Genomic DNA, 13,496 nt, shown 5'->3' with positions numbered 1-13,496 from the left:
ATCGATATTTGGCCAGATATCGATTGGGGAGGTCCATCGGAGCACCCCATACACAGGCAGATAAGCTGCCAAATCAGTCTAAAGGACAGATATTGGCAGCTTAAATGTTCCCCTGTATGGCCACCTTAACGGGGTTGTTGACCATTGAGTAAACTTTAAGGGTCAGGGCACACAGATTCGGGGAGTTTGGTCGCCCGGTGACAAATCTCCTCTTCTTCGGGGCGACTTATCTCTCCGAACTGCCTCCCCTACCTTCAATACCTGGCAATTTGTTTTCCGTAGTTGCCTCACAAGGAAAGTTCGGGAATGAATCGCGCCGAGTGCCACCCCATTGGGATTTTAGCCGGCGGGAAGGCTGGAGAGGCAGTTCGGGGAGATTAGTCGCCAGAAGAAGAGGAGATTTGTCACTGGACGACTAATCTCCCTGAATCTGCCAGTGTGCCCTGACCCTGAATATGATGTAGAGAGGGATATTCTGAGACAGTTTGCAATTGGTTTTAATTTTTTATTATTTGTGGTTTTTCAGTTATTTAGCTTTTAATTCATCAGCTCTCCAGGTTTCTAGGGTCCAAGTTACCCTAGTAACCACGCATTGATTTGAATATGAGACTGGAATATGAATAGGAGAGGCCCCGAATAGAAAGAGGAATAATAAAAAGTTGTAATAACAATACAGTTGTAGCCTTACATAGCATTTGTTTTTAGATGGGGTCAGTGACCCCATTTGAAAGCTGGAAAGAGTCAACCATAAAAAATAAATAATGAAGACCAATTGAAAAGTTGCTTAGAATTGGCCATTGTACAACATAGTAAGGGGCAGATTTACTAAAGTGCGAAGTGAATTACGCTGGTCACGATTCGCTGGCAAAGGACATAGCCGGTAGTGGTCATTCAAACTCTATCACCAGGCGAATTTTCGCTCTGGTGAATGGACGTTACTCCGCAAATTCACCAAGATGCGGATTTTACTGAACGTTACCTCTTTCACCATCTCAGACCAGGAGAAGTGCATTGGAGTGTTTACATCTTCCTCCTTCTTCTGTTACTTACATCATATTTTTAGTGGAAAAAGTTTCCCAAAAAAAACAAAAACCGCTGGCGTCTTTTCCTTTTTTCAGAGTGATAGGCTGCAAAAGGGATTACATTTTTTTTGGGGGTAACTGGGTTCCCCCATACATTTCCTAATATATGGAACATAAACTATACAGTGGGCTCATGTGTAGGGCAATATAACAACTCTGTTGTCTTTATTAAGGTTCCCTGGACTTGTGTAATGAAATGTATTTGCTGCAACATATACGTCCTTTCAACTTGATCATTTCCCGCCGTATGCAAATTAGCCTGAGCGAAGACCTCTAACGAAGTTGCGCTAGGCATAACTGACCGCTATCGCATCTTCGATTTTATTGCTGAAGCAACACTAGCTAAAATTCGCCATCATTCGGCGCCCTGGACGCAACTTTATATTCCAGTAAATAAGCATTGTCGGAGCAAATTTTCGCCTTTCGCCGCTTAGTAAATTTACCCCTAAAAGTTAACTTAAAGGTGACCACTGTAGTTGGGGGGGGGGAGATTTAATATGCGCCACTTCTCTGCAACGAAGGGAAATATTTCGAAACCCGCAACCCGCGGCACACCTTATGGCAGGGTGGGGACATCCACAGTAAAAAAAAAAAAAACAACATTGCTTCATTTTAAAAAAGGGAGGTGAAAGTGTTTGAAGGATAAGCACCCGACATTTGATGGGGGATGCACCGAATCCAGGGTTCACTGCTTGAGGGATATCAGTCGGGCAGGACATACATGGGCCAATAAATGGCTGACGAGTTCAGTTTTAAAGCAAATTAGGCTGCTCCCACTCAGCAGGTTCCACCAGCAAAATAAATTCCCATAACTCAAATGGGTGGTTCACTTTTAAGCTAACTTTTTATATGTTATAGAATGGCTAATTCTAAGCAACTTTTTATTTGGTCTTCATTATTTATTTTTTATAGCTTTGTGCGTATTTGCCTTCTTCTTCTGACTCTTTCCAGTTTCCACATGGGCCACATCAAAAACAAATGCTCTGTAAGGCTACAAATGTATTGTTATTGCTACTTTTTATTACTGATCCTTCTATTCAGACTCTCTCCTATTCACATTCCAGTCTCTTATTCAAATCAATGCATGGTTGCTAGGGTGATTTAGACCCTAGCACTGGATGGCTGAAATTGCAAACTGGAGAGCTGCTGAATAAAAAGCCAAATAACTCAAAAACCACAAATAATAAAAAATGAAAACCAATTGCAAATAGTCTAACAATATCACTCTCTACATCATACTAAAAGTTGATCAAAAGGTGAACAGCCCCTTTAAAGCTGTACAAGACACACAACAATTCGGTATTTCGGACAGGCACACCCTGTTAGCTTCAGCTGTCCCTTAGGGCTTGGATTCCATTTTCAATTGCTTAAATTCTAGTCTGCAGAACAGGATTGTGTAAGTTTACTGCTAGAGAAAAAGAGACGTCCAACGGCCGGGTGTACGCAAATTTAAAGATCTATATACAGGACCAAATGCAATGAGAATAAGATAGACTTCCCCCTTTTTTTTTTTTTAAGACATTCTTTATGAATCACAATGTAAAATACAAGTATGAGACCTGTATACAGGTATGGGATCCATTATCTGCAAACCCGTTATCCAGAAAGCTCAGAATTAAGGAAAGGCCGTCTGCCATAGACTCCATTTTATCCAGATAATCTGGATCCTGCTGAAAAAGCCCAAATCCTGGATTCGGTGCATCCCTACTTTCTAGATAATGGGTTTCCGGATAACGGATCCTATACCTGTAGCAGGATATAGCTTACCGTAGGCTCTTGCATATCCTTCTCTGTATGTTTGTATATTAGGGATGCACCGAATCCACTATTTTGGATTCGGCCGAACCCCCGAATCCTTCTTGAAAGATTCGGCTGAATACCGAACCAAACCATAATTTGCATATGCAAATTAGGGGTGGGAAGGGGAAAAATGTTTACTTTCTTGTTATGTGACAAAAGTCATGCGATTTCCCTCTCCGCCCCTAATTTGCATATGCAAATTAGGATTAAATTCAGCCTGGCAGGAGGATTCGGCCGAATCCGAATCCTGCTTAAAAAGGCCGAATCCTGGATAAGGTGCATCCCTATTATATATATATATATGCAAAGTATTGACATATTTGCATGTCCTCAGCTAATAAGTAAGAAAATAAGAAATAAGGATCTAATGGTCCAAAACAGACGGTGCTTTTCTGCTAAAGAGAAGAGCCACAGCAAGAGTTCACGACTCCTTCATTGAAAAGAACCCCACTATTGCTCTCAGCAGTTAGCTTTTATTGAGAAAGTGCAGCCAGAAGAATGAAAGAAAGGATCTGATTGGTTGCAGTGGGTTAATGGGCTCACTATACTACATAACCCCCTTGATCCCAATACATACAGATACTTCAGATGCAACAGCCGCTTTGCTGGCTTATAATGTTGTAATTGGCTTGAGCACATTTTATAATCCTGTAAATCCTCACCAAGATATTAATGTCAAGGTCCTGCATGGAGATAAGAAGCGGCGTGTACAACAATTGTGCGGAAAATGCCTAATTAAACGCTGCTGCTAACAAACTTAACCTCCAATAATGGAAAAGAGCTTCCCCTTTAACCCTAAAGGGAGAGTTCAGCTTTGAATTAATGTGATGTAGAGAGGGATATTCTGAGATGATTTGCAATTGGTTTTCATTTTTTACTATTTGTGGTTTTTGAGTTATTTAGCTTTTTATCCAGCAGCTCTCCAGTTTGCAATTTCAGCCATCTGGTTGCTAGGCTTGAAATTACCCTAGCAACTAAGCTATGAACTGGAAAAGAGACTGGAATATGAATAGGAGAGGCCTAAATAGAAAGATGAGTAATAAAAAGTAGCAATAACAATACATTTGTAGCCTTACAGAGCATTTGGTTTTTAGTTGTGGTCAGTGTCCCCCATTTGAAAGCTGGAAAGACACAGAAGAAGGAGGCAAATAATTCCTAAACTATTAAAAAAATAAAAAATGAAGACCAATTGAAAAGTTGTTTAAAACTGGTCACTCTATAATATACGAAAATGCGAACTACACCTTTAAGCCATGCTGGGATAGTGAGACTGGTGATGAATAATTATAACATTTAAAAGGAGAAACAAACCCCTTATTAAAAAAAAACCCTACCCTCCCTCCCCCCACCCAGCTTAGCTGCTACCCCGGGCAAATGGCCCTAATTTTTAACTTAGCCCTCAGTGCAGATTCAGGGATCGGAGTTCATGGCAGTCATCTTCCAGGTCTTCGTGTCTTCTTCTGGCGCTTCGGCAATTTGCGGCAATTTCGGTGCATGCACAGTTGTCGAAAACTGGCAAATTGCTCCAATTGGGCATGCGCCAACATAGTTGTCAGATTACCGAAGACCCGGAAGATGGCTGCCGTGAATTCTGATCCCTGAATCTGCACCGAGGGGTAAGTAAAAAGTTAGGGCCATTTACCCGGGGTAGCAGCTAAGCTGGGTGGGGGGAGGGAGGGAGGGAGGGTAGGGGTTTGTTTCACCTTTAAATGTTATAATTATTCATCACCAGTCTCACTATCCCAGCAGTTTTTTTTATTGAGGGGTTTATTTCTCCTTTAAAGGGGTGGTTGACCTTTAAGTTAACTTTTAGTTACGAAATTCTAAGCAACGTTTCAGTTAGTCTTCGTTACTTTTTTTTTTATATATATAGTTTTTAAATTACAGTAGAACACCCATTTTACGTTTTTCAGGGGACCAGGAAAAAATTGAGTAAAATCCGGGAAAGTGTAAAATCAGGGAAATGTGTTACTTTTTCTTCAAGTACTGAAAGGATATAAGCACAGGAGTCCGTTTTACTTTGAGAGATACAATATTTAAAGGGTTATGTAATAAAAGGCACTAAGTTTGCCCAGGGGCAGTAACCCATAGCAGCCAATCAGCAGGTAGCATTTACTGGTCACCTGTTTAAATGCAACATCTTATTGGTTGCTATGGGTTACTGCTCCTAGGCAAACTTAGTGCTATATATTACATATGGGGGTATACATTGCTGTGTTAATGCTACACTATGGGGGGGCATGTGCAAGACTCGCTGTCAGTCACATAGACAACCTAAAGCAATAAGTGATTGGTGCAGAACTGTATAAGGGGCAGACTCATTGGAATTGACAGGCAGAACCATGGCAAAATATACATCTGGTTAGTATTTTAATCTCTTTATTTCACAAATAATAACATTCATAGAAAAAAAAGCCGTTTTTGGCAACATCAGGACAAAATCCAGGAAAACATTACAGTGAAATGCATAATAAATTGGTGGGACCACAAATAAAAAATTCGGGAAAACTTAAAATAAGGGCACCTAAAATCTAGGTTTCACTGTATCGGCCTTTTTCTTCTGACTTTTTCCAGCTTTCAAATGGGGGTCACTGACCCCATCTAAAAAACAAATGCTCTGTAAGGCTATAAATATATTGTTATTGCATCATTCTATTCAGGCCTCTCCTATTCATATTCCAGTCTCTTATTCAAATAAGTGCATGGTTGCTAGGGTAATTTGGAACCTAGCAACCAGATTGCTGAAATTGCAAACTGGAGAGTTGTTGAATAAAAGGGTAAAAAAGTCAAACCCCACAAATGATCAAAATAAAAAAAAAAACAATTACAAATTGTCTCAAAATATCCCTCTCTATCATACAGGCCATTGGGAAGGCCCCATCCACAGTCCAATAAATTATTAGATTTATAAGTCCGTGTATGGAAGGATTTACTCCTTCCTGAAGAGGAAATGTATGGCAGCCCCTACTCCAGGGTTGGACTGGGCCGACGGGACACCGGGAAAAAACCCGGTGGGCCCACCCAGGCCCACTCCCCTTATTGGTCGAGCCCCAAAAAAAAGGTGCAGCACGATGCGCGCTGGCGTTTGTGTGCCCCCGGAACTGTGGAGCCCGGTGGGCCCCCCGTGCTCCAGTCCGAACCTGCCTCACTCATTTTGCCATTTAAAACAATGACAAAAAAGAAAAGACAAAACAATCAATAGTTAAAGCACAATGAGATTGTAGTCCAGCATACGGCATTCATTAATGTGTGAATATGTGTCCATGTGAGAACAGACACAGCAGGAAAAATCTAGCAGACAAGGGCTGCTACATACTATTTCTTTCCCATTGCTGAAATAAACAACACAAACTGTAGGATACAAATCATTTTACAATGATATTTTTAGACACAAGTAACCGTCTTTCTTTGGCAGGGTTGGTTTTAGCATGCCACATATTACTCAAAACTACAATCCAAGGAAGGTCTGCTACATTGTTTCCAAATTAAGAACCACCAGGGCAGAGACAAGTGAGGGACAGACAAGCAAGGGGCAGAGACGAGGCAGAGGCAAGCGAGGGGCAGAAGCAAGCGAGGCAGAAACAAGCGAGGGGCAGAAACAAGTGAGAGGCAGACAAGCGAGCGCCAGAAACGAGAGGAGCAGAGGCAAGCGAGGAGCAGAGGCAAGCAAAGGGGCAGATATGAGAGGGGCAGAGACAAGGGAGGGGCGGAGACAAGGGAGGGGCGGAGACAAGGGAGGGGCAGGTAAGGGGCAGAGGCAAGCGAGGGGCAGAGGCCAGCGAGGGGCAGAGGCCAGCGAGGGGCAGAGGCCAGCGAGGGGCAGAGGCCAGCGAGGGGCAGAGGCCAGCGAGGGGCAGAGGCCAGCGAGGGGCAGAGGCCAGCGAGGGGCAGAGGCAAGCGAGGGGCAGGTAAGCGGCAGACAAGCAAGGGGCAGTTAAGGGGCAGACAAGCGAGGGGCAGACACAAGTGAGGGGCAGAAATGAGAGGAGCAGAAACAAGCGAGGGGCAGAGGCAAGTGAGGGGCAGAGGCAAGCGAGGGGCAGGTAAGCGGCAGACAAGCGAGGGGCAGACACAAGTGAGGGGCAGAAATGAGAGGAGCAGAAACAAGCGAGGGGCAGAGGCAAGCGAGGGGCAGAGACAAGCGAGGGGCAGAGACAAGCGAGGGGCAGAGACAAGCGAGGGGCAGAGACAAGCGAGGGGCAGAGACAAGCGAGGGGCAGAGACAAGCGAGGGGCAGAGACAAGCGAGGGGCAGAGACAAGCGAGGGGCAGGTAAGGGGCAGACAAGCGAGGGGCAGACAAGTGAGGGGCAGAAATGAGAGGAGCAGAAACAAGCGAGGGGCAGAGGCAAGCGAGGGGCAGAGGCAAGCGAGGGGCAGAGGCAAGCGAGGGGCAGAGGCAAGCGAGGGGCAGAGGCAAGCGAGGGGCAGAGGCAAGCGAGGGGCAGGTAAGCGGCAGACAAGCAAGGGGCAGACACAAGTGAGGGGCAGAAATGAGAGGAGCAGAAACAAGCGTGGGGCAGAGGCAAGCGTGGGGCAGAGGCAAGCGAGGGGCAGAGGCAAGCGAGGGGCAGAGGCAAGCGAGGGGCAGAGGCAAGCGAGGGGCAGAGGCAAGCGAGGGGCAGGTAAGCGGCAGACAAGCGAGGGGCAGGTAAGGGGCAGACAAGCGAGGGGCAGACACAAGCGAGGGGCAGAAATGAGAGGAGCAGAAACAAGCGAGGGGCAGAGGCAAGTGTGGGGCAGAGGCAAGCGAGGGGCAGGTAAGCGGCAGACAAGCAAGGGGCAGACAAGCGAGGGGCAGACAAGCGAGGGGCAGACACAAGTGAGGGGCAGAAATGAAAGGAGCAGAAACAAGCGAGGGGCAGAGACAAGCGTGGGGCAGAGGCAAGCGAGGGGCAGAGGCAAGCGAGGGGCAGAGGCAAGCGAGGGGCAGGTAAGCGGCAGACAAGCAAGGGGCAGGTAAGGGGCAGACACAAGTGAGGGGCAGAAATGAGAGGAGCAGAGGCAAGCGAGGGGCAGAGGCAAGCGAGGGGCAGAGGCAAGCGAGGGGCAGAGGCAAGCGAGGGGCAGAGGCAAGCGAGGGGCAGAGGCAAGCGAGGGGCAGGTAAGGGGCAGAGACAAGCGAGGGGCAGGTAAGGGGCAGACAAGCGAGGGGCAGAGACAAGCGAGGGGCAGGTAAGGGGCAGACAAGCGAGGGGCAGACACAAGTGAGGGGCAGAAATGAGAGGAGCAGAGGCAAGCGAGGGGCAGAGGCAAGCGAGGGGCAGAGGCAAGCGAGGGGCAGAGGCAAGCGAGGGGCAGAGGCAAGCGAGGGGCAGAGGCAAGCGAGGGGCAGAGGCAAGCGAGGGGCAGGTAAGCGGCAGACAAGCAAGGGGCAGACACAAGTGAGGGGCAGAAATGAGAGGAGCAGAAACAAGCGAGGGGCAGAGACAAGCGTGGGGCAGAGGCAAGCGAGGGGCAGAGGCAAGCGAGGGGCAGAGGCAAGCGAGGGGCAGAGGCAAGCGAGGGGCAGAGGCAAGCGAGGGGCAGGTAAGCGGCAGACAAGCGAGGGGCAGGTAAGGGGCAGACACAAGCGAGGGGCAGAAATGAGAGGAGCAGAAACAAGCGAGGGGCAGAGGCAAGTGTGGGGCAGAGGCAAGCGAGGGGCAGAGGCAAGCGAGGGGCAGAGGCAAGCGAGGGGCAGAGGCAAGCGAGGGGCAGAGGCAAGCGAGGGGCAGGTAAGCGGCAGACAAGCGAGGGGCAGACAAGCGAGGGGCAGACAAGCGAGGGGCAGACAAGCGAGGGGCAGACAAGCGAGGGGCAGACAAGCGAGGGGCAGACAAGCGAGGGGCAGACAAGCGAGGGGCAGACAAGCGAAGGGCAGACAAGCGAGGGGCAGACAAGCGAGGGGCAGACAAGCGAGGGGCAGACACAAGTGAGGGGCAGAAATGAGAGGAGCAGAAACAAGCGAGGGGCAGAGACAAGCGTGGGGCAGAGGCAAGCGAGGGGCAGAGGCAAGCGAGGGGCAGAGGCAAGCGAGGGGCAGAGGCAAGCGGCAGACAAGCGAGAGGCAGGTAAGGGGCAGACAAGCGAGGGGCAGACACAAGTGAGGGGCAGAAATGAGAGGAGCAGAAACAAGCGAGGGGCAGAGGCAAGCGTGGGGCAGAGGCAAGCGAGGGGCAGAGGCAAGCGAGGGGCAGAGACGAGGCAGAGGCAAGCGAGGGGCAGACGCAAGCGAGGGGCAGAGGCAAGCGAGGGGCAGAAGCAAGCGAGGGGCAGAGGCAAGCGAGGGGCAGAAGCAAGCGAGGGGCAGAGGCAAGGGAGGGGCAGAAACAAGCGAGGGGCAGAGACAAGCGAGGGGCAGAGACAAGCGAGGGGCAGAGACAAGCGAGGGGCAGAGACAAGCGAGGGGCAGAGACAAGCGAGGGGCAGAGACAAGCGAGGGGCAGAGACAAGCGAGGGGCAGAGACGAGAGGAGCAGAGGCAAGCGAGGGGCAGAAACGAGAGGAGCAGAGGCAAGCGAGGGGCAGAGACAAGCGAGGGGCAGAGACAAGCGAGGGGCAGAGACAAGCGAGGGGCAGAGACAAGCGAGGGGCAGAGACAAGAGAGGGGCAGAGACAAGAGAGGGGCAGAGACAAGCGAGGGGCAGAGACAAGCGAGGGGCAGAGACAAGCGAGGGGCAGAGACAAGCGAGGGGCAGAGACGAGAGGAGCAGAGGCAAGCGAGAGGCAGAGACGAGAGGAGCAGAGGCAAGCGAGGGGCAGAGACGAGAGGGGCAGACGCAAGCGAGGGGCAGGCGCAAGCGAGGGGCAGACGCAAGCGAGGGGCAGACGCAAGCGAGGGGCAGAGACGAGGCAGAGGCAAGCGAGGGGCAGACGCAAGCGAGGGGCAGAGGCAAGCGAGGGGCAGAAGCAAGCGAGGGGCAGAGGCAAGCGAGGGGCAGAGGCAAGCGAGGGGCAGAGACAAGCGAGGGGCAGAGACAAGCGAGGGGCAGAGACAAGCGAGGGGCAGAGACAAGCGAGGGGCAGAGACAAGCGAGGGGCAGAGACAAGCGAGGGGCAGAGACAAGCGAGGGGCAGAGACAAGCGAGGGGCAGAGACAAGCGAGGGGCAGAGACAAGAGAGGGGCAGAGACAAGCGAGGGGCAGAGACGAGAGGAGCAGAGGCAAGCGAGGGGCAGAAACGAGAGGAGCAGAGACAAGCGAGGGGCAGAGACAAGCGAGGGGCAGAGACAAGCGAGGGGCAGAGACAAGCGAGGGGCAGAGACAAGCGAGGGGCAGAGACAAGCGAGGGGCAGAGACAAGCGAGGGGCAGAGACAAGCGAGGGGCAGAGACAAGCGAGGGGCAGAGACAAGCGAGGGGCAGAGACAAGCGAGGGGCAGAGACAAGCGAGGGGCAGAGACAAGAGGAGCAGAGGCAAGCGAGGGGCAGAGACGAGAGGGGCAGACGCAAGCGAGGGGCAGGCGCAAGCGAGGGGCAGGCGCAAGCGAGGGGCAGACGCAAGCGAGGGGCAGACGCAAGCGAGGGGCAGACGCAAGCGAGGGGCAGACGCAAGCGAGGGGCAGACGCAAGCGAGGGGCAGAAGCAAGCGAGGGGCAGAAGCAAGCGAGGGGCAGAAACAAGCGAGGGGCAGAGACAAGTGAAGGGCAGACAGAGATGATTTTCAAGAGCAATTACATTTAGAAATAACTTTATAAAACACTGCACATTTGCAATGACTGTATATTGGAAAAGGTACAATGATATTTATTTGGGCAACAGTGAGAAGAGGGTTTACATCACTTTTAAGGTGACGGGCAGCCCCTTGAAGGTCATCCCCAGGTTATAGGAAAACATTGGTGTATCATTCATTCATCCACAATTTCAAGAATATCTAGGACAGCAAATACATATTTATCCCAAATATTTCCCAAACTGACCTTCAAGCTGGCCATTCTCCACAACTGTCACCCTAACTCACCATCAGACTGAGCCCGTGCCTCTGCTAAATGCCACCCAGGGGAAGCCAGCCTCACAGGTTGGGACAATGGGTTAATAATGAAGCAATACATTAAATAACAAACTGGTGTAGAACCAGTTAAAGTTACAGCATATTTAGCAAAATTAGGCAATATTAAATAGCATCGTTGTTTAACAACCTGTAAATCACTTTAACTACACCAATTTCCCTATTGAACAAAGCAGCCAAGTTCTAATTGGGTCCTGGTACCGGTATCTCTGTGGATTTGGCTTTTCCCTAACTAAAGTTTAACGTTGAGAACATTGTATTCCTGCCAAAGCTAAATATGAAACACCTTGAAAGGGGTCTACAGCCATCTTGCTGTAAAACTGGCACCAACACAGTGAGAAGGGGGATTCTTATTTAATGTCCATTTCTAAGTAGGAAGACTGGTTGTTATGCTGATTTAAGCTTCTGTTACAAGAGTCAGAACTAACAGTGCAGAAAATAAAAGCAGCCGGATGGACACAGCTCTCAACAGCAATTACACATGCAAATAACTAAAACTTATGAAAATTATATTGGAAAGTTGCTTAGGAAGGTTTTCTTTCATAAGGGGGAAAAACTGTTTCTGGGTGAAGTTCCCCTTTAACTTGAGCGAATGCTGCTACGCTGGTTAAACACGAGCTACTGGTTAGGTCCGAAAGATAAGGCTCACAGGTGTCAACATGAATGATAGAGCAGCCTAGGGGCGAGTAGGTGTGCAACAGAACTGAAACGTACAGATAAAGTAAGGGGTGCAGGTAAAGCAGGTAAGGGGTGCAGTCATAGTGAGGAAATAATAAAAATAAACGAATATATATATATGTGTGTGTGTGTGCGTGAAAGACTGGGCACAGCAGGTGTATTAGAATAGTACCCATAATTCCACGGGCTCTAAATACGGATCCTGAATGTCCTGGTCATGGGTTAAGCCCACCCTATAAGAACCAGACTGAGACACACTTACAGAGATGTCAGTCACAATAAATTAAATAAAGTCTCACAATCTATGAACTTAGCAATAGGGGGCACAGGGGGACTGTCAGTTTATCGACTGTCAGGCTGTTCTGGTGGGGGAGACAAGTAAAAGAAGAAGACAAGTAAAAGAAGGAGACAAGTAAAAGAAGGAGACAAGTAAAAGAAGGAGACAAGTAAAAGAAGGAGACAAGTAGAAATAAGAAGAGAAGTAAAAGATGAAGACAAGTAAAAGAAGACAAGTTATGATGTGGATTGGGAGGGAACAGACAGAGAGAAAGGTGATGCCAGAGGCAGGTGCAGAATAGATGGAGGACAGGTGCAATGTGATGGAGAGAATTTTGGAAAGTTCCCTTTGGAAGAGAGCAGAGAGGTCATTATGCACATTGTACACAAACCCACTGGACTGAAATTTACATTTTATTTTCATATTTCATTGCTACAAAGGGTACAGTATGCCCAGCTGATTGTTGGGGCTGTTAATGGGGGCACCCATATGGTTTAAGGAGTTGTTGTGGAGTCTGGTTGTTAAAGAAGGGAATATGGAATAGGCTGATGGCAAGGGAACAGGAGAAGACGAACCAGCTGACTGACAAGTGGCGCAGACTGACATGTTTGCAAGGCAAGTGGAGAAGAGTGACTGGAGGAAGGGGCAAGTGGAGCAGAGTGACAGTATAAACAATGAAGGAAAAGTAAGTGGAGCAGAGTGACAGGAGGAAGGGGCAAGTGGAGCAGAGTAAAGGGACAAGTGGAGCAGACTGACAGTATAAACAATGAAGGAAAAGTAAGTGGAGCAGAGTGACAGGAGGAAGGGGCAAGTGGAGCAGAGTAAAGGGACAAGTGGAGCAGAGTGACAGTATAAACAATGAAGGAAAAGTAAGCGGAGCAGAGTGACAGGAGGAAGGGGCAAGTGGAGCAGAGTGACAGTATAAACAATGAAGGAAAAGTAAGCGGAGCAGAGTGACAGGAGGAAGGGGTAAGTGGAGCAGAGTGACAGTATAAACAATGAAGGAAAAGTAAGTGGAGCAGAGTGACAGGAGGAAGGGGCAAGTGGAGCAGAATGAAAGTATAAACAATGAAGGAAAAGTAAGCGGAGCAGAGTGACAGGAGGAAGGGGTAAGTGGAGCAGAGTGACAGTATAAACAATGAAGGAAAAGTAAGTGGAGCAGAGTGACAGGAGGAAGGGGCAAGTGGAGCAGAGTGACAGTATAAACAATGAAGGAAAAGTAAGTGGAGCAGAGTGACAGGAGGAAGGGGCAAGTGGAGCAGACTGACAGTATAAACAATGAAGGAAAAGTAAGTGGAGTAGAGTGACAGCAATGGCAGGTGGAGAGAAGAGAAAGTAGAGCAGACAAAGAGCCTGGGAAAAGCAAATGGAGCAGACTGATAGGGAAGAGCAAATGGAGCAGACTGACAGGGAAGGTGAATGGAGCAGACTGATAGGGAAGGTGAATGGAGCAAACTAAAGACTGACCGGGAAGGGTAATTGGATGAGGGTCTCGGATATGGAGAAGGTGACAAGAAAAGACTCACATCTGGAAGAGGGAGACACAGAGAGGAGAGTCGGAACATATATACAAGCCCATATGTGGGACCCAACCCCGGTACAAGCGCCTCACCTTTCCCCTTTTCGCGTCCACGACTGCTCTGTGCTCTGATCTCACCTCCCGGCCCGCTCCGAC

At 48.9% G+C, this 13,496-nt stretch overlaps 1 protein-coding gene across 1 annotated transcript in view; it reads right to left on the bottom strand.

Annotated features, from left to right (window-relative positions):
- The window catches only part of adipor2.L (adiponectin receptor 2 L homeolog), a 56,759-nt gene extending 43,263 nt beyond the window's left edge, over positions 1–13,496 (bottom strand). Inside the window, 1 exon segment of the mRNA NM_001094102.1 lies at positions 13,434–13,496. The gene's annotated coding sequence lies outside the window, so the exon portion shown is untranslated.

This window comes from Xenopus laevis, chromosome 3L, assembly GCF_017654675.1.
Source record: "Xenopus laevis strain J_2021 chromosome 3L, Xenopus_laevis_v10.1, whole genome shotgun sequence".
Lineage (NCBI taxonomy): Eukaryota > Metazoa > Chordata > Amphibia > Anura > Pipidae > Xenopus > Xenopus laevis.
This window is presented reverse-complemented; position numbering and strand designations above follow the sequence as displayed.